Here is an 18,925-nt window from a genome sequence, read left to right as displayed (position 1 = left end):
CCATTTCGAAATAATAAACGGAAGAAAGCGGATAATGGTTATGAGGTTGTTCCTTAACAAATAAAATGTTCGGGTTTATTTTTATTCGCGCTTTTCTACCGCTGAGGTCCGTCTACTAATTTGATAAATATTTTTTGTGAAGTCTCCGTGTCAACTTTCCTTATTTCTATGTTCTACTTACAAAATAGAGAGAATATAGAAGATACACTAGGTAGAAAGTACTCTGGTTATTCAGGACAGCCATACTAAGGATCTCATAAGAGAGTTTACATTTATTTTGCTTATTATGTGAACACAGGAGACTGAGCGGTGTGATTAAATCTTGCAATGATAACATTCAAAAATGATGAGTCGAGCAAAGGATGAAGTTCTTCATGGCAGCTCTGCGATCATGACCCATAAGAGGGGTAATAGATGTAGAGGGTTAATTTTTTTTTTCATAAAATGATATTAGAACCATTCAAGAATATATTTTGAAAATTTCAAAGTAAAATTGCCAACTACTTAATAGTTAAAATAGTTTTAGTGAGGGTCACCCGGTCTAATGGACGGTGTGCGTGACGTAAGGCCGGTCGAACAGGTAGTGATACTTGAATGATTTTCAGTATTGGAATAGGATTCTTTGTTTCTTTTAACCATAGAGATTTCGGATATAAATTCGATTTCGATTGGCTAGAACTGCACATGCACGCTTGTTTTAATCTAAGCGGAGAATTCTCACAACTACACGTCCTTTTCTATATACGCCTTGTTGTTTACCAAAGATGTGGTTAGAAGTCATTTTTAGGTTAATTTTGAATTTAAATTTTGTTGAGGTAATATAATTATTTCAAAAGCAAAATTAGCGGCAGGCAATGCGAAAATAAATGTATGGAACAAAGAATATATTTTTATGTTAAATAATATGGAAACAGAACTTTTTTGAAGAATGAAAGAAAAATGAATAAAAGAGAAAAATGAAAGGTAAGAATGAAATATCGTCAAGCTTGTATACGTTTTATGTCAATTTATTATTATACTTTATTTTTTACAGATGTTTTAAAACACATTTCGAATCAATACAAATATGGCAATAGAATCTTTGAACAATGTATTAAAAACCAATACACTAGGGAATGCTAGGGTGTAAGTTAAAAAACTACTAGGTTCGTTAGATGATCTGGTGGATTTGATAATTTTGAAAAGGATTTTGAACATGGAAAGACCAAACGACCTAGTATTTATCAGGATCGCATTCATTTGGGCCCATAGAGTGCAGAACGTACAAAAAATAAGTATAAAGTTCGTACAGTTCAGCAAAATTCAGGCAAATTTGAAGTCAAATATTACAACAAATTATACAATGTAGATATCAATCAAATCTATGAGAATAGTTGTAAAACTTTATATAGTAAAGTGTGTAAGATTTGTATATCATAGATATACATGTATAAAGATAGGTATATCTATAGCTGTCCAGAGTATATGATAAAAAATATTCTTGGTTGGTGCATTTGGTATATACATATAAGAAGATAATGGGCACCTAATTCTTTTGCAGATAATGTAGGTAGTGCTCGGGGAGAGAAGACACTGATAACATTGCTAGACAAGAAATTAGAAAAATGATACGAAAAAAACACACAGTGAGAAGCAGCAGGAGCAAATAAGGAAAATGGCATCGATAACAGAATAGACAATATATCTACAGATTCGAAATCAGTCAATCAAGAATCTCAAAAAGAAATTGTTAATAAAATAGAGGTGGTGCGTATAAATTATACAATTACAATATTATAGTGCTTAATATTTATATGATTTGTGTGTATGTTTCTAAATGTGTATTATTTAGAGTACATTTTCTTTCTTGATTTTATTCCATTTATTGCAATAAAATTTGTTAAATATTGTTATATTTCGACCTTATTTATCTGCTCCGAGGGGTTATATAAAACGAAAGAAATAATAAATCACAAATCTTCAAATCCTATATTATCAATTTATTCCAACCACTTTTTATTAAGTACAGCTTATATTTATAGTATGCTGAAAATTCATGACAATTCGTTTAAACACTTAGCTTTTTTCTTCTTTTGAAATATCTGTAAAGGGAGAAAAAATATAAGTATAATAACAAATAAAGAGAAAATATCTACAAACATGACCATATTTCGTTCTTACCTTTACATAATCTTCAAGTAAGTTCTGTTTCCATATTGTTTAACACAAAAACATATCCTTTGTTCCATAACAATCTACAATATTAGTGTTATAAAATGATAATATTTTACTAATAATTCATATTTTATACACTTATTTTCGCATTATCTGACGCTAATTTTGCCTATGAAATAATTATATTATCTTAACAAAATTAACCTAAAAACGACTTGTAACCGCAACTGTGGTGTACAGCAAGGCGTATATAGAAAAGAACGCGTAGATGTGAAAACTCTCAGGCTAGATTAGAACAAGTGTGCATGTGCAGTTCTAGCCAATCGAAACTTGTATAGGCATGGATGTGTAAGTTTTTTATTGTCGTCTTATACATTTATAGAAGTATTAGTGACTCAGCAAGGGCAAGAACACGATATAGAGAAAATAATGTTTGTATTAACATATGCGCACAATCGGCTATATAACTCTTTCATTTCTAGTCACAGCTTGTATAATTGGCATTTTTAAAAATTACCGCGATCGGGCGAATATAGCAAATATTTAGATTTTGTGATTTACTAAGAATAATAATTAAATTGTTGTGTTATTCTAAGTGTTGCATACATGTATATGATTTTAAAATACGAAAGAATTTTATTTATATAGTTAAAATTTCCAAACAGAATCAATTTAGGATGTGGGATTTATTAAACGCCAAATTCATAACAAAACATATTCAGGGATAGTCAACATATGCCAAAATTTCACCTCGGTATAGCTGCAGATTCCAAAACGATAACAACAAAATAAATTCTAATTGTTAAAAAAGACGTTACAAAGGGTATGGGAGAAATAATATGTATTTGTACTAGAAGAAAGGTAACTTTAACTATTATACACATTTTGTTGTAATTAACTATCCCTTTGTTTTAGGTTAGTAAATATAAAATACGTCAACGAAAATCTAGATGGCCAGTTCAGTAGTCAATTCATTAATGGGGTTTACCTATCAAAAATACTACAAAAAGTTGCAGTAAGTAATAAAACTTAGACATACGATTTAATTTTTCGGAATGACGATACTTTGGAAAGATCAAATTTATTAATAAGCGTTTACTTGTATCGAATAAATGAACCATATTATCATGACACCCTAATTAATCATCAATAACCCACTAATGATCTAATATCTACTACTCTGAAGATGGAAGAGTGAAGCAAATAAGGAAAAAAGTAACGTATTTGTAAATATAATGATGTATTATCTAGAAATGTCTTTCAGGTTAAAAGTATGCTGGTCTACAACATTTTTACAGATTTTGTTTTGAGATAGAGGAACGACGATATGATTTTTGGACTTCCTCTAAAAATGTTTAAATACGATGTCTTTATGTAAATATGATTCATGGACTTTATGTAAACATATTTGAACACAATCTCTATATTAATATGGTGTTTTTCACTCCGTTTTTCTTCAGATTTGTAATAAAATTTTCTAATAGAATGTACTCTATGTAATATTATTCATAAAAAATTAATGATAAATTTTCATATATCTATCTTTGCTAGTTTTTAAATGTATTTCCAGCACTTCCTTTACTATTGCAACATATGTTTGGTCATTGCTTATTAATTTCATGGGCTACATTTCTCAATCGCGGAAAGATATACAAAGAAAAATATACTGTAATTTCAACTCCAGTTACAATACAATGTATACGCGCTTGCCCGAAGAGCTCTTGTTCTCTCAGAGTATTAATTCAAATAAATGAAAATGCGCATGTGCTAAACCGAAATTACCTTGTGTTTATTGTACCTTACAAGGATATTTACATTTTAAAATCAGTTGTAACTTAACTTTCATAGCGTGCATTTCATTTATAAAAAAATATTCGTATACGACAAATGAGCATGGTGGTTCAAGCCGTAGTAGTAGACCTCGTAAAAGATCATTTCATAGAAATCGATATACGAATCGGCAGTCAAATAACTCTACTGAAATTGAAGAAGAGCTAATACTGTCTTCTACAAAATAACTTTCGAATCATATGCTTACGCAAGCATTTTCCTATTTTTAATAGAATTTATTGTTTAATAGTTATGCTATAACCAAAATTATATTTATCCGGTTCAAAATATTCAAGATTTTATAATACTAGTGAGCACCCTGTGGTCGAAACTTGACCACAATTTATTAAGTTATTCTCATTCTATATTTCTCTCATAACAGAGTGAGGGCAATAATTTAAAAATGATAAGATAGTAGAAACTATTTTCACTATCTCAAGAACTAACCCTCATTAAACTTTTTAAATAGCATTTAGTTAAATCTAATTTCCATTATGTCCAATAACCAACAAAATATTGATAAGTTTACATTACTACACCACTGAACATTATAACAAAGTATCGCAAGGAATATTGTTTTTAGAACTCTAACAACTTCAAGGCATGAAATACAGGTATACGTGATCTTTATATACATGAAAATTTTATAAACATAAATATGGAATAATAATTGAAGTAAACATGCTTGTATATTACAATAGAGAATATATGAATGATACAATTCTGAAATTAATATTTGACTTTAGAAGGTATATTAAAACAATAACGAATATATTTAGGAAATTTATTTATTATTATTATTTCAAATATTCTGTCTAAAAATAAATAATTAATTTAATTGATAAAAAGTTCAAAAAATAGAATATCATATAGTCACATATCTTATTACAGTAATCGTTAGACACCTTAGAATGTATCAATGCTTCAAAATGTTTACAAATTTACTGGTAATAATTCATAGTTTCTTCTATTCGTCCCATGTATTCTTTTAGCCTCCTTTTACCAACGAGAGTTTATCTGGACTGGACCTACAGGTTGACGTGGGCTCCGAGCCACGGTCCTCGGCATTAAGCCTACCGATTGGCGAGTAATCAACTTAGAAATCGTCCTCGAAGATCGACCCAGCCTGGTTACTGGCGTGAATGGGATCATTTTCTTGTTGAATCTTACAATCTTGCCTAGGACAGTCACAAGGGTTAAACAATCATAAACAAAAATTTATGATGATGCACAAATTAAAATATTTAATGCTGTATTAAGAAATACATTTACTAAAGGAACCTGAAATGAATCAGAAGTTAATACCATTAAAATTTACGGAAATATTTTAATAATCTTTAGAATTATATCTAGTACAATTATACGTTATTTTTCCAGAACTATATCGACTACTGTAATTCCATAAGCTAGAACAATTTCTCTTAGTTGTTCTCTGTTCACCTGGTATGAAATTAAGTCAAAAGTTGATTTCAAAATTCTAACTATCTTATAAACAAAGAGGACGAACGATTCTTGTTATTCTCGGATTTTGTTAATCTATCTTAATGTTGTTATTAATTTGTTCTATCTGTTATATATAAAATATAAAATATAATTTTACGTGACCATACTATTCTTTTTTAAGTCCAAGAACACCGAAATAATCGAAAATAACACAGCTTAAAAATAAATATCATCGGTTAATAATGTTTTAACACACTGACCTTCTAATATCGTTTCAAAAGTAAAATTGATGGCTTTCTAAACCAAACATCAGACAAGAAGAATAAACTCGTTTTTCCCATTCTTTTAGATTCTACGATACTAAAACTGCAATCAATCCTATATTATAAAAATGTTATTGTTGACAGTCTATAGTTTGTTAGGATCCATTATAATCTAATGTCTTTAGATATGTTTTATTCAGCATTCTTTACAATAATCTATTTCGTTTTACTATTTTGACAACAACTAGCACTCTAGCCTACTCAAAAGTGTTTTCAGTTTTGGAATTAAATCCTAACACATTCTCGTTACAAATACCGTAATATAACAGGTGGTTATTTCGTTATTTCTCGTAAAATATCACGAATGTACAGTACAAGAAGCAAGCAACCTAATAGAGTACCCTGTGGTCATACCCTTTTTCATATGTTGTAAGCTCTCTTTGTGATATCTCCTATATATGTGATATATGATATACATGCAAGTTCGACCTATATCAACTCAGGACTATCTTCTATATACCGTAGTTTTATATTTTCTTTACCATTATCTGTCTATTAAATCGTTGAAAAAGACTTAACGGTAAATTAAAATCACTCGAACAATTTTCTTGTAACCAATTGTTGACTTACGTTACAAATATCGTAGTATAATAGTTATAGTTGGTTTTTTCATTATTTCTTGAACAACATCACGAATTTACAGTACAAGAAGCAAGCAACCTAATAGAGTACCCTGTGGTCATACCCTTTTTCATATATTGTAAGCTCTCTTTGTGATATCTCTTATATGTATGATATATGTGATGTACATGCAAGTACGACCTATATCAACTCAGTACTATCTTCTATATACCGTAGTTTTAAATTTTCTTTAACATTCTCTTTCTATTAAATCGTTGAAAAAGACTTAACGGTAAATTAAAATCACTCGAACATTTTTTTCTCTATATTTTTGTATAATATTGTTCCAATTGTTGAATATTATTGTAGAAATCTAAATTGTTTATAAGAATTCAATTTTTTTTAAATTAACTTAACCTGTTTTGTATTTGCTATGCCCTGTAAGTGTCCGCTCCAACTAGGTTGTATGCTTTTTGTGAGCTCTTCTACTGATTAAATATTGAGGTCTTTTTTTACTTCTTTACTTCTGATCCTGCCCATCCTTGTTACACCTCTAACTCTTTTGATATATTTCATATCTGCTGCTTGCGTCTTACTTTTACCACTCCTTGTTAATAACCATGTCTCACATTTAGTTTTGGTTGATATTTCCTATTAATGAATTTGTTCCTTTTCTCACTATTCCAGGACTTTTTTATTATTACTTGTACAATATGACACATTGATTCAATTTAACTTGATTACATTTCTCATATTATATATCTTTATATATTAGGGGGCGATATTTCCCTTCTTGTAAGGACAAGTTGATAACAACTAATTCCGTGTGTATCCCGTTGTGAATTTCTTTTAGTATTTTTTAATATTAACACATACAGAAATGTCGCTAGAGCGCAACATATTTGAGCAATTAGGTTCAGTCTTAAAGAAGACATTTGTTGTTCTAACGACGTTTATTCTATATTTATTCGAAAGTATACTTTATTATCAAGGTAATATTCATTAACTTAACGTTTTGTTAAATAATTTGGACGAGAAGGACCGTATTAGTTGAATGAAAATTGACGCCCTACAATACCATTTTTCATAGTGATATTAAATTAGTTATGTGCATACCTTTAGTTATTACCACTCTCATCACTCTGTCTCAGGAATTTCCAGCATTGCACAGCATTATCACATATCCTGAAAGTTTTCTTCAGTCACTTTCACTTTACGACTCACTGTCCCCATCAATCACTAAACTATTAATTCTTAATATATCTAAAACATGTTTACCATTTCTACCCTTTATTCTACCATTTATCAATTACATCCTTTGTATGTCTTATCGAGTTCATTCAAACCGAAGGTGTTATGACTCACAATGCTTCCTTCCACATATCCAAACAGTTTTTGTATTGTAACGTTTTCCATCAATTTTTATTGTCTTTACACTTTTTTGTTACTGTCCTGCAAAGAATGCCACAATGAACCGTTCCGTGCTAGCTCTCGAAGAGAACGGTCGTGTCCGGTCCGCCGAACCTACCTGCGCTTCCGAGAATTACCCGAAACTTTCCCTAAGACGGTCGACCCGTTATCACGTTTCACCAGTGCCTACGTTAAAAAAAAAAGCGTCTGTAAGCGCCGAAAAGGCGTTTTTACAGACAAGGCAATGGCGTCATGTACGTCAGAGCCGACGTCGCCTCCTGAACATAATCCCAGTGTTCCAAATTCAAATGGACCATCTTCAGAAGACAGCCGAGAAGTGCTCATAATAGAATTAAGAAAACAGAACGAAGACCTGCGAAAGCAGATAGCTGACCTTAAAACGTTCGCAAAAGCCCAAACAGACGCCCTGAACAAACAGACGGAAAAGCTGGAAAAGAGCGAAAAAGCTTCCGAAGAGCTCAAGGAAGAAATAAAAACTCTCACAGCTACGATAACACAATTCATGAAGCATCAAAAAGATGCCATGGAAGTAAAGGTTCCCGCTGCCATAGAAATCCAGTCTCAGACACCAGCTAAACCGGCACAACACTTAAACCAAACTGAAGACTCAGACGACGGTTTCACCTTGGTGGGAAAAAGGAAAAGAGGGCCCGTCACACCACCTCAGGAAAGCCAGCTGCCGAAGGCCGGCAACACGGGAAACCAGGCTCCCAAATCACAACCCAATCCGGTAGCCAAGCCAGCCACTAAATCCACCCAATCGAAAGCCAAGGCTAACGTACAGCCTTCGATTGCAAAATATGCCACCAGACCAGTGCAAAACAAGCCGACCACCAAGACGGCCCAACAGCCAGTACCGAAACAAGTTACCATAAGACCAACCCAGCCTGCGCAGGTAAGTAGCCAGGCCACTAAACAAGTCTTAACCTCCACAGCAAAAACAGTGCCAACCGTTTCGGCGACTGTTTCTCAAAGTCCTCCAAAGGAAAAAATTCCGCCTATAGTGCTCCGTGACAAGAAGAGGTTCATGGAGCTCATTAGAATTACTAAGGCACAATCAATAGACATTATAACCCGAAACAAAAAGGAGGGCATTTTCTTATTCGTCGCCACAAGCGACAATTACCGTAAACTCACTACCCTGCTCGAGGAAAGGAATTACCCTTACCATTCCTTCTGTCATCCGGAGGAGAGAGCATTCCGGGTAATAATTAAAAACATCCCAGAATCACTCTGCATTGACGAAGTACGTGAACTTCTCTTTGATCAAGGCTTCCATCCCAAATTTGTGCAAAGATGGAAATTAAAATCCGGGATAGAACTACCAATTGTTCAGGTAGTTGTCCCTCGCGAAGAGCGACAGATCATATATATGACCAAACTCGGCGTCATCACAGTGAAGGTCGAGGTCCAGAGGGGAAACGGCCAGCCAGTGCAGTGTTTCAACTGCCAGCTTTTCGGGCACTCCAGCTCATATTGCCGAGCCCCCCCACGGTGCGTCAAATGTGCCGGGCATCACGACACTAGATCCTGTACCAAAATCCCAGAAGCACCTCCAAAGTGCAGCAACTGCGGTGAAATTCATACCGCAAACTTCAGCGGTTGCAGCTGCCGTCCTGTTCCAAGAAAACCAAAAATTCCGACCGAAACCAGGCCTCCACAAGGTTCTGCATGGAGTAACCAAGGTGGCAGGAAGCTAGCCCAAAAATTAGCCAGCGCTACCCAGCCTGCTCCAACTCAAACTCCTGCTCCAACCAATACACCGGACCTTAACTCCACAATGCAGGCGTTTACTGACCCGCAGGCTTTCCTACAAGTGATCGCCCTGGCTCACCAACTTGCTCGTCCTTTTCCAAATGTCGCCGCCTAAGCGGCAACACTTACCTGTCTCTATAACTTTCAGCAGCCTTTAACTCTTCGAAATGGCTGTTCCGAAATCTCTTATACTGATGACATGGAATGCAAATAGCTTACGCGGAAAGCAAGCGGAATTGGAAGACGTCATGACATTCTATGACGTCGACATCGTGCTCATCCAGGAAACTTTCCTGAAACCTTCGCATCGTCTCTCTTTCGAACACTTTTTTGTCTACAGAAACGATAGAACTCCGGGTCGAGGCGGTGGAACCGCCATTCTCGTCAGAAAAGGAGTCAAACACGAGCTCCTTCCATCGTTATCAGTAAACAACTTCGAAACAACCTCCATTAAAATCGATATCCAAGAACGTCCCTTCGTGATTACATCCTTGTACAGGAAATCTTCTGCATTCAACTATGCCGAATACCGATCACTCGTCGAAGGAAAATTTCCGAAAATAATAGGTGGCGACTTCAACGCCCACCACCCCACCTGGGGGTGTTCCAGAGCGAATCCCGCAGGTAACGCCATCGTAGCTCTAAGTGCAGATCTGGGCTACGGTCTTGCCTTGCCAGATGAACCCACCCATCACCCTAGTACAGTCTCTCAAGGCGCAGCAAGAATCCTTGATTTCTTTATTCTTCAAGACGTAAATCGCGATTCCGAAGTTCGAGTCCTTGACGAACTAGACTCTGATCATCGTCCGGTCCTTCTCAAACTCGGAAACTGCGCCACCACTCAAGTCCCACTAACAAGATTCAGGAAAAAAACCGACTGGAAAAACTACCAATCTCTTCTCCTGAAATCCGATCCAATTCCGAAAATTAACACACAGGAACACCTCGAGGAAGCCGTACTCAAGCTAACTCGCGATATTCAGTCTGCTCACGAATCTTCCACAGTCAAAATTTCATCACAACCCCAGCCGTGGAAAAACAACCTTCCCGCTTCTCTTAAACGTGAAATTCGCATCAAAAACAGTTTATGCAGATTAGCTCGATTCACCCTTGATGCTGCAGACAAAAGGGAGGCGAACAGAGCATGCAAGAGGGTAAGTGCGGCCGTCTCGACTTGGCGAGCAATGAAATGGAACTCATTTCTCGCGGACCAAAGGCTGGATGGCCCCCGTTCTTTCTGGCGTGTCTCCAAATGCCTTGTGGGGAAGACGCACAATGTCATCCCTCCCCTGAAGTCAACGGTTACAGGAAATTTCGCAGTCACTGACCAAGAAAAAGTCGAGCTCCTTGCAGAGACCTACGAAGCTCAAATGAAATGCCTCCCACCCGCACAGAACACTAAAACTAAAGACATTGACACTGTCATCAACGAATCCAACTCCGTCAAAAGACCAGTAACCCCCGCCTTTCTTCTCAACCATTTTGTGTCTCCAAAGTCTCTACAGACTATGATCGGCAAACTTCAAACCAAAAAATCTCCAGGATTCGATGGAATATCGATTACCCAGTTAAAAAAGCTCCCGCATAAGCAGCTCGCAGAACTGGCAAACATTATTAACTCCATCATGAGACTGCAACACTTCCCGGCGTCTTGGAAACACGCACATATAGCGGTTATACCCAAGAAAGGAGCAAAATCATCTTCATCTGACTACAGGCCTATCAGCCTTCTCAGCGCCATTTCGAAGCTTGCCGAGAGGGCAATACTCTACGCTCTCAACTCTTTCACAAAGGAAAACAACATCATTCCAGATGAACAATTCGGCTTTCGCGCTCACCACTCATCCGTCCATCAAGCTTCCCGTCTGGCTGCACACATCCATCATGCTCTTGATCAACGTAAAAAGCTTGGAGCAGTTCTTCTGGACCTAACCAAAGCCTTCGACAAGGTCTGGCACGACGGATTGTTCGCAAAGTGCGTGCGGCTAGGCCTCCCAGAAGACCTAACCGCTCTCATCAAGTCCTATCTCTCGGACAGATCTTTCCAGGTTAAGATCAGGGCGTCACTTTCCAGTCGTAAACAAATCGATGCTGGCGTACCTCAAGGTTCCCCGCTGGCCCCAGCCTTATTTAATCTCTTTATTTCAGATATGCCGAGAAAAGAGCATATTGACGTCGCCTTTTACGCTGACGACACTGCTTTCTTCACGGCCGCCAGGTTCGAAGTTACAATTCATGAACGTTTACAGAAGCAGCTCGATCATGCGGTCAAGTGGTTCAAATTCTGGAGGTTGCAAATCAACCCCCTGAAAACCCAGGCCATCATTTTCCACAAGAAGCGTTAAGCACTACGCGTCTCGCAACTTAGATCGACACCGCAATAATTCCATGGCTGGATAACGTCACGTACCTAGGTCTTCACTTCGACCGGCGGTTCGGTTGGCATTCCCAAATCCAGAAAGCAATCCAAAAAGGTTCGGGGATAACAAACCTGCTATCTCCTCTGATCTGCCCTTCTAGCAGACTTCCAATCTCCATCAAATGCTTATTTTACAAGATGTTAATTCGGTCCGTACTCCTCTACGGATCTAATGTCTACTTCAAGTTTGTTACACCCAACCAGGTCAAACGGCTTCAAGTTTTCCAAAATAAGCTCCTCAGGAGAATATTAAACGCTCCATGGTTTGTCAGAAATAATCAAATTCATAGGGAAACTGACACTCCAGAAATCAAGCACTTCATATCTCAATCATTCCACAAACAACAACTCAGCTCAAGTTCTTCTGAAAACGCGCTTGTTCGCGAGCTGGTCGACATGCTGGGAGCTTAGCACCGCGTCACCGCTAAGCTCTCCCCCTTTTCCAGACTGAAACGACCTCATCCGTCGCTACAGTCATAACTTTTGCCCCCATACAACAGTATCCAGTCGTGTGTTAACTCAGGTTCGCGAATCAATAGAATCGCCGGGCCCTCGTGCCCAATAACGGCTGCCCGATCAGCGGGTGCCATATCCCCAAATTTAATGCAGTAGCAGTAGTGATCCACAGGGGTCAACTGTGAGGCGGTTTCGGTTTAGTGTATTGGTAAGCCCAGAGGCAGTCCCACATAACCCGGTCCAACTTGTCACTCCAGGGCAAGTCTCCGCGACCAGGTATGCGTCATGCATTCCACCGCCTGGTTTTTAGGCCAGAACAAAAAAAAAAAAAGCCACAATGAACCATTTTGAAATATTCAAGTTTCTTATAATCCTTAGGCATAAAATCATTTAACTGAATTATTTTTAAGGTAATGTCTGGAACCAGACGTTAAACCTCTTTGAGGGTTATCTTTACACCATTTAAACTCTATGCCCTGTAAGAGTTTATGAAAGGATGTCTTAAATACCTCAAAAAGGTGTATGTCGTTAATTCTTTTATATGTACTTTCCAGAGAGACAATTTTCTCTAAAATAATTTTATTAAATTATGTTTATATCGATAAAATAATTTGTGTACCTACTGTTCTTATACATTTCTCACTATTCCAGGACTTTTTCATTATTACTTGTACAATATGACACATTGATTCAATTTAACCTGCTTACATTTCTCATGCAAGTATGACCCAAAAACACTCAATACTTCCTTTTTACATCACAATTTTCCATTTTAGTTGCTAATCTATTTAGGTCAACTATATTAAGAGCCCTCCTGAGATACATGAACCATCACACCAACCATCTTTTGTGATCTGTTTGTATTACAAGTTAGATTACGATGTTCTTTGCACTTGCTGTCAGTTTATTGGGCACATAATAGTCTAAGTTTTTGATTGGCATATATATTTATATGTTATATTGTATTTCTGTTACATTTATACACGTTGTGTTTCTGTTTAGTTTTCTGTCTGATATATTTATATTTCTCATATTATATATCTTTATATATTACGGGGCGATATTTCCCTTCTTGTAAGGACAATTTGATAACAACTAATTCGGTGTGTATCCCGTTGTGAATTTCTTTTAATATTTTTTAATATTAACACATACAGAAAGATCGCTAGAGCTTAACTTATTTGAGCCATTATGTCCAGTTTCGAAGAAGATATTTGTTGTTCTAACGACGTTTATTCTATATTTATTCGAAAGTATGCTTAGTATCAAGGTAATATTTATTAACTTAACGTTTTTTTAAGTAATGTGCACGAGAGGGACCGTATTAGTTGAATATTTTAGTAAAATACAATACTTAATTATAAATCAAGAAATCCAAGGACACAAAGCGCATAAATAGTACATAACAAAGGTAGTAATGCAAATTATATATATATATATATATATATATATATATATATATATATATATCGTCGCAGAGATATATATGGTATTATTTTGGTAGTCCACAAATATTTATTGAACTTGGGTTAAATATCTATCGGCCTAGTTGCAAAATAGAGCCACAATCAGACGGAAATATGCTACAAAATTGGATTACAGCCAAACAAGTCGCGACGGTGGTTTAACTAATATTGTTTCTACAAATAATTGGAATATTTTCGTGTATTTCATTTAACAGAAAATTGTTTAATATAAAGTTTTTATTAACATGAACTCATATTTCTAGCAAAAACATTACAGAACTTTAATTAAATTAAAAATGGACATTCGGAAAGAATAGTTCCGAAATCCAAAAAGTTATTACGTATTATATTTCGTTCTTTTCTTTTTCTTCGTTTAATAAGACTTTTAGTAATAGGTAGTTAAATAAATTCCATATTTTTGTCAAAAGTATAATTAAACATTCCGAACCATTTATATATTTTATATGTTTTTGTTGATAGACAAAATAATGTAAACACCATGCAATATAGTAAAATATGAAGTTATTTGGTAACACTGTTTCCGTGAAAATTATGCGATACGTATATGTTGCTCAGTTTACATGCCAGGTGTTGTATAGTGTATTCAAGTTTTTTTAGAAATGCATCATGTTTATTTGTGACGTCGAAATATTACAATGTTGCCGAATTAATTCTGAGTTTTAGTTCAATTTGGCTTTGACACAAAAAAGTTCTAATCTAAATAAAATAATTGAATAAAAGTGTTATCAAATATAATTTATATTAACATTACTGTACATCTAATATATATATTATCTAAGGATTTAAAACTACAATTAAGAACAAAGGTATAAGAGTTTGAGGGTTAGATTTGTTTTGTTTACATTTAAGTCTTTTCCACACCATCCATGGGGTAGAGGTTCTAGGCGAGTTTTTCATATAGTGTTATCCCCCTGGAGGCCCAGTCCACCTAAGTAACAATTTTATATCTGAGAAAACAATTTTACTTTTATTCGAAAGTATATTTACTTTTTACGTTTAGTTCTTGTTTTCTTCGATGGTGTGTTTACTTGGCAAGTTATCTTGGGATCACTGCACATTATTCTTGATGAAATTAATCATTAATTCTGTCTAATTCCTTTCCCATATCTACAATACAGTTAGTATTCATTCTCTCCTCGTATGTTCTAACCTAATGCTTATGTTTAATTTTGAAAAATTGCAATCATAATTGTGCACACAAATCATTCACGCCCTACAATACCATTTTCTATAGTTATATTAAATTAATTATGTGCATACCTTTAGTTGTTACCACTCTCATCACTCTGTCTCAGGAATTTCCATTATTGCAAAGCGTTATCTCATACCCTGAAAGTTTTCTTCCGTCACTTTCACTTTACGACTCACTATCCCATTCAATCACTAAACTACTAATTTCTAATCTATCTAAAACATTTTTACCATATCTACCATTTATCAATTACATCCTTGTTATGTCTTACCGAGTTCATCCAAACCGAAAGTGTTATGGTTGACAATGCTTCCTTCCACATATCCAAATAGTTTTTGTATTGTAACGTTTTCCATCAATTTTTATTATCTTTACACTGTTTTTTTACTGTCCTGCCAAGAGTGCCACAATGATACATTTTGAAATATTCAAGTTTCATATAGTATTTTATGCCATTAATTAAATTCATTTTAAGGTAATGTCTGGAACCAGACATTAAACCTCTGAGGGTTATCTTTACACCATTTAAACCCTATGCCCTGTAAGAGTTTATGAAAGTTTGTCTTACATCCCTCAAAAAACTGCATGTCCCTAATTCTTTTATGTATACTTTCCAGAGAGACAATTTTCTCTTTAAAATAATTTTATTAAATTATGTTTATATCGATAAAATAGTTTGTGTACTTACTGTTCTTATACATTTCTTATATTTGATCTGAATAGATTCGTCACCCACTTTGTATATCGACGAATTTTCTTGGGTGAATCTAACGTATTATTCTTCATTTCGTAAGCTATGTTATTCACAGTACCCACAGTAATATTTAGCACTGCAGCAACCCGCTAAAAACGTTTTCAATAAAATTGTACTATTGTATTGTATTCTGTATTGTACTGTAACATTTTGAATTTACTCGCAAAAGGGGGCATCTGTTATCTCGTTCCGTTTCGAAATAATCTATTAATATCGCAATCAATTTGTGACGCTGAATATCTATTGTTTTTGGCATTTTCAAACAAAGTAATATGATATATAACGGAGCAACTTAAAATTTATAAAAATAAAGGGCTAAAATAATGTTTGTCGGTTTATAACCTGTAATAATTATAGCCAATAATTTAAATAATTTAGCGTACATCTGACAACCCGACGGCGACCAGCTGTCAGACGTAAGCAAAATTCTTGAAAGCAATAGTGATAAGATATTTTAACTCTCACCTATAAATTATTACGACTGTGTAATTAACTGTAGTCTTTAGATATAGTATAATGTTAAAATAAATTATATTTGGTCAAATTTTTGTCCAATTATTTTATTTAAATTATAATTTTTTTGTATGTCAAAGCCAAACTGAATTAAAACTCAGAGATGATGCGGCAACATTGTAATGTTTTAACGTCACAAATATCTACGACGCATTACTAAAAAAACTTTGGATATATTATGGGTTATATTTCGGTATATTATCCGCTTAAATCTGCAATGGTTAAAACAAATAATCGATAAAATTTGTGATTTCTCAGGCAGAGGAACAAGGCAAATCGCTAAATTGTTTCACGTTTCACGAGTTATCCACTTTAATGATAGCACACAAAACTTAGTAAAACATCATGGGTGAAGACTATGACCAGGGGCAAGATGGAACCCAGCTTGGTGACGAGACGCAGTGATGTTTACGGTTAGTGTACGTGGAATAAAATTGCCAAACGCCGAAACCGCGCAAATACGATTTCAGTTCTCGCTTCACAGTAGTAGGCTTGGTACAATGACAGTTGATACGGCACTAATAATGACTGAACTGATATTTAGTTCTGAATCTGGTTCGGAAGATGAATTCGAATCTGAAATGGTAATTGTTTATTTCCCAGATGGCTAGTAAGAGGTAACTGAGAAGTTTGTATCTATAAAGATATAAATTTTAATTAAAGGATTGAGTCCCCATGCAGTTTACATGACTTGTATCGTACAAAACTTGTCGAATCCGCACCACTTCGGTTAATTCTTCTTCCATTTATATATATTAACTTGAGGCGAAAAACACGAACACTGCGTTCTGCAGGATTACGTTAGCCAAAAACTGCGTAGGTATCATTCATTAAACCTAAAAATCTCGCCGTGATTCACGCTGCGTCATCTCACCAAGCTGTGTCCAATTTTGCGCCTGGCCTAGTAATAGAAACTCAAAACTAATTGACATGGATAGATGAATATTAAAAATGACTGTAACACGACAAAAGATTACTGTGGCAAATGTGACAGCAGTGACTTGAATAAAAAATTTTCCACAAAACGATGCCACAGAAGCTACACAAAGCTACACCGATGGATGGGCTGCAATAGCGAAATCCTTTATAACGGAAGATAAGCAGTGAAGGAAGTGGCGCAATGATCATAAAACCCTGGACATTAGATTTTTGGAATAATATGATATCATCCGATGAATAATCATTTACATTGTTTCTTATAAAGGGCAATATCTGGTATTCAACTTGTTCTGTCATTTACATCATTTGTTGGATTACTGTGAATGAACATCTCGACATCTTCAAGGACGAATTTCTTACTCTAATTAGCGTATTGCTGCCAAATACTTCGATATATTAACAGGATAATGCGCTTATATACACAACAACAAATATTCAGTTTTCGTCTGACAAGCATTACAAACAAACATTTTCTCTGGTCAGCACAATTCACAATTGCCAGGCCTATAAATATTTGAACCATTATGGCAAATTTGAAAGTATAAAGTGAAAGCTAGATTTACATCTCCTTTTTTTCATTTAGTTTTGCTACTATAATGGGAGAACATTCCGTTGAAAACTATTCAGACACTCCACAAATCAATTTAGAAAAAAATTGCAGCCGTTTTAAAAGCAAATGGAGTCTTAATACCTTATTAATAAAAAAATATTGTGTATATGTCAGAAGTTCATATTATTTTCTCCATCCCTTATAAGCGCAAATAGTTGCCAATTTTGTGAATAATGTATCAAAACCACTATGTATGATTAAACATATTTTGTGCATCTTTTTAACACATATTGTGGAAGCTGCTGTTGTACAAAAGAAAGTGTTAGCGTCAGAGTTCTGAGAAGAAAACTGAATGTATTCACAAAAGAAGAAACATTTCCATTTTTATAACTATATTTTCTAATATTCGTCATTCGGTTTTCATTTTCGTGAACATATTGAACAGTCGTGCGATTGCTTGTTCATTCATTTCATTTTATTCTTTACTAGAGAGTAAAAAATAAACTCGACAAAAATTATATCTCTAAAATTTTACCCCATTAGACATGGGGAATATACCAACCCCTAACGAAAACCGCTCTTATCTGCGGACGTATTCCTCGCTAGTGAAAAAGAAAAGCATTATGATTCACGTAATCTTAATCTAGCGCCTTGCGCATCGAGCATACGTTCAAACAAACGAGAAGGGTGCTTATAAAAATTTATATGGAAGAATAAACATACCTAATGTAGTATTTTTATCTCGAACCTTCAGGCGTTTGCGGCACCACCCCTTCGTTGCCAATATCCCTCACATTCGAGCAGTTTTCAAGTTTAAGAGCTATGAATTAATTTTGATAAATTTATAAAGTGAAAACTAAATAACTACAGTTTAAAATGTTATAATGGTTAATGTAAATATATTTCTATATTACTTGGCACAAAATATTGTAGAGAGAAAAAACATAAAACCTATCCACCAGTTTACGTTTATTAACAAACAATCAACAATTGACTAGGTGCATAGAATAAGAGATGTGTTTGAAAAGGGCTTTAAAGGTAAAAAGTATGTTCAGCTATATCCTTAGATGTAGTACGAGTATTAGTTTAGGTATGGCATGACAGCCTTACGTCGGTTC

At 34.9% G+C, this 18,925-nt stretch overlaps 1 long non-coding RNA gene across 1 annotated transcript in view; it reads right to left on the bottom strand.

Annotated features, from left to right (window-relative positions):
- The window catches only part of LOC143199680 (uncharacterized), a 769,697-nt gene that overhangs the window by 302,090 nt on the left and 448,682 nt on the right, over positions 1-18,925 (bottom strand). The window contains exon 2 of the long non-coding RNA XR_013006521.1: positions 7,760-11,803. This is a non-coding gene — a long non-coding RNA (uncharacterized LOC143199680). The remainder of the gene's footprint in view (positions 1-7,759; positions 11,804-18,925) is intronic.

This window comes from Rhynchophorus ferrugineus, unplaced genomic scaffold (genome assembly GCF_030347505.1).
Source record: "Rhynchophorus ferrugineus isolate W39M unplaced genomic scaffold, kcgeb_rfMv2 rfM7, whole genome shotgun sequence".
NCBI lineage: Eukaryota > Metazoa > Arthropoda > Insecta > Coleoptera > Curculionidae > Rhynchophorus > Rhynchophorus ferrugineus.
Note: the sequence above shows the minus strand (reverse complement) of the source record. Positions and strands in the feature narration are given on the sequence as shown.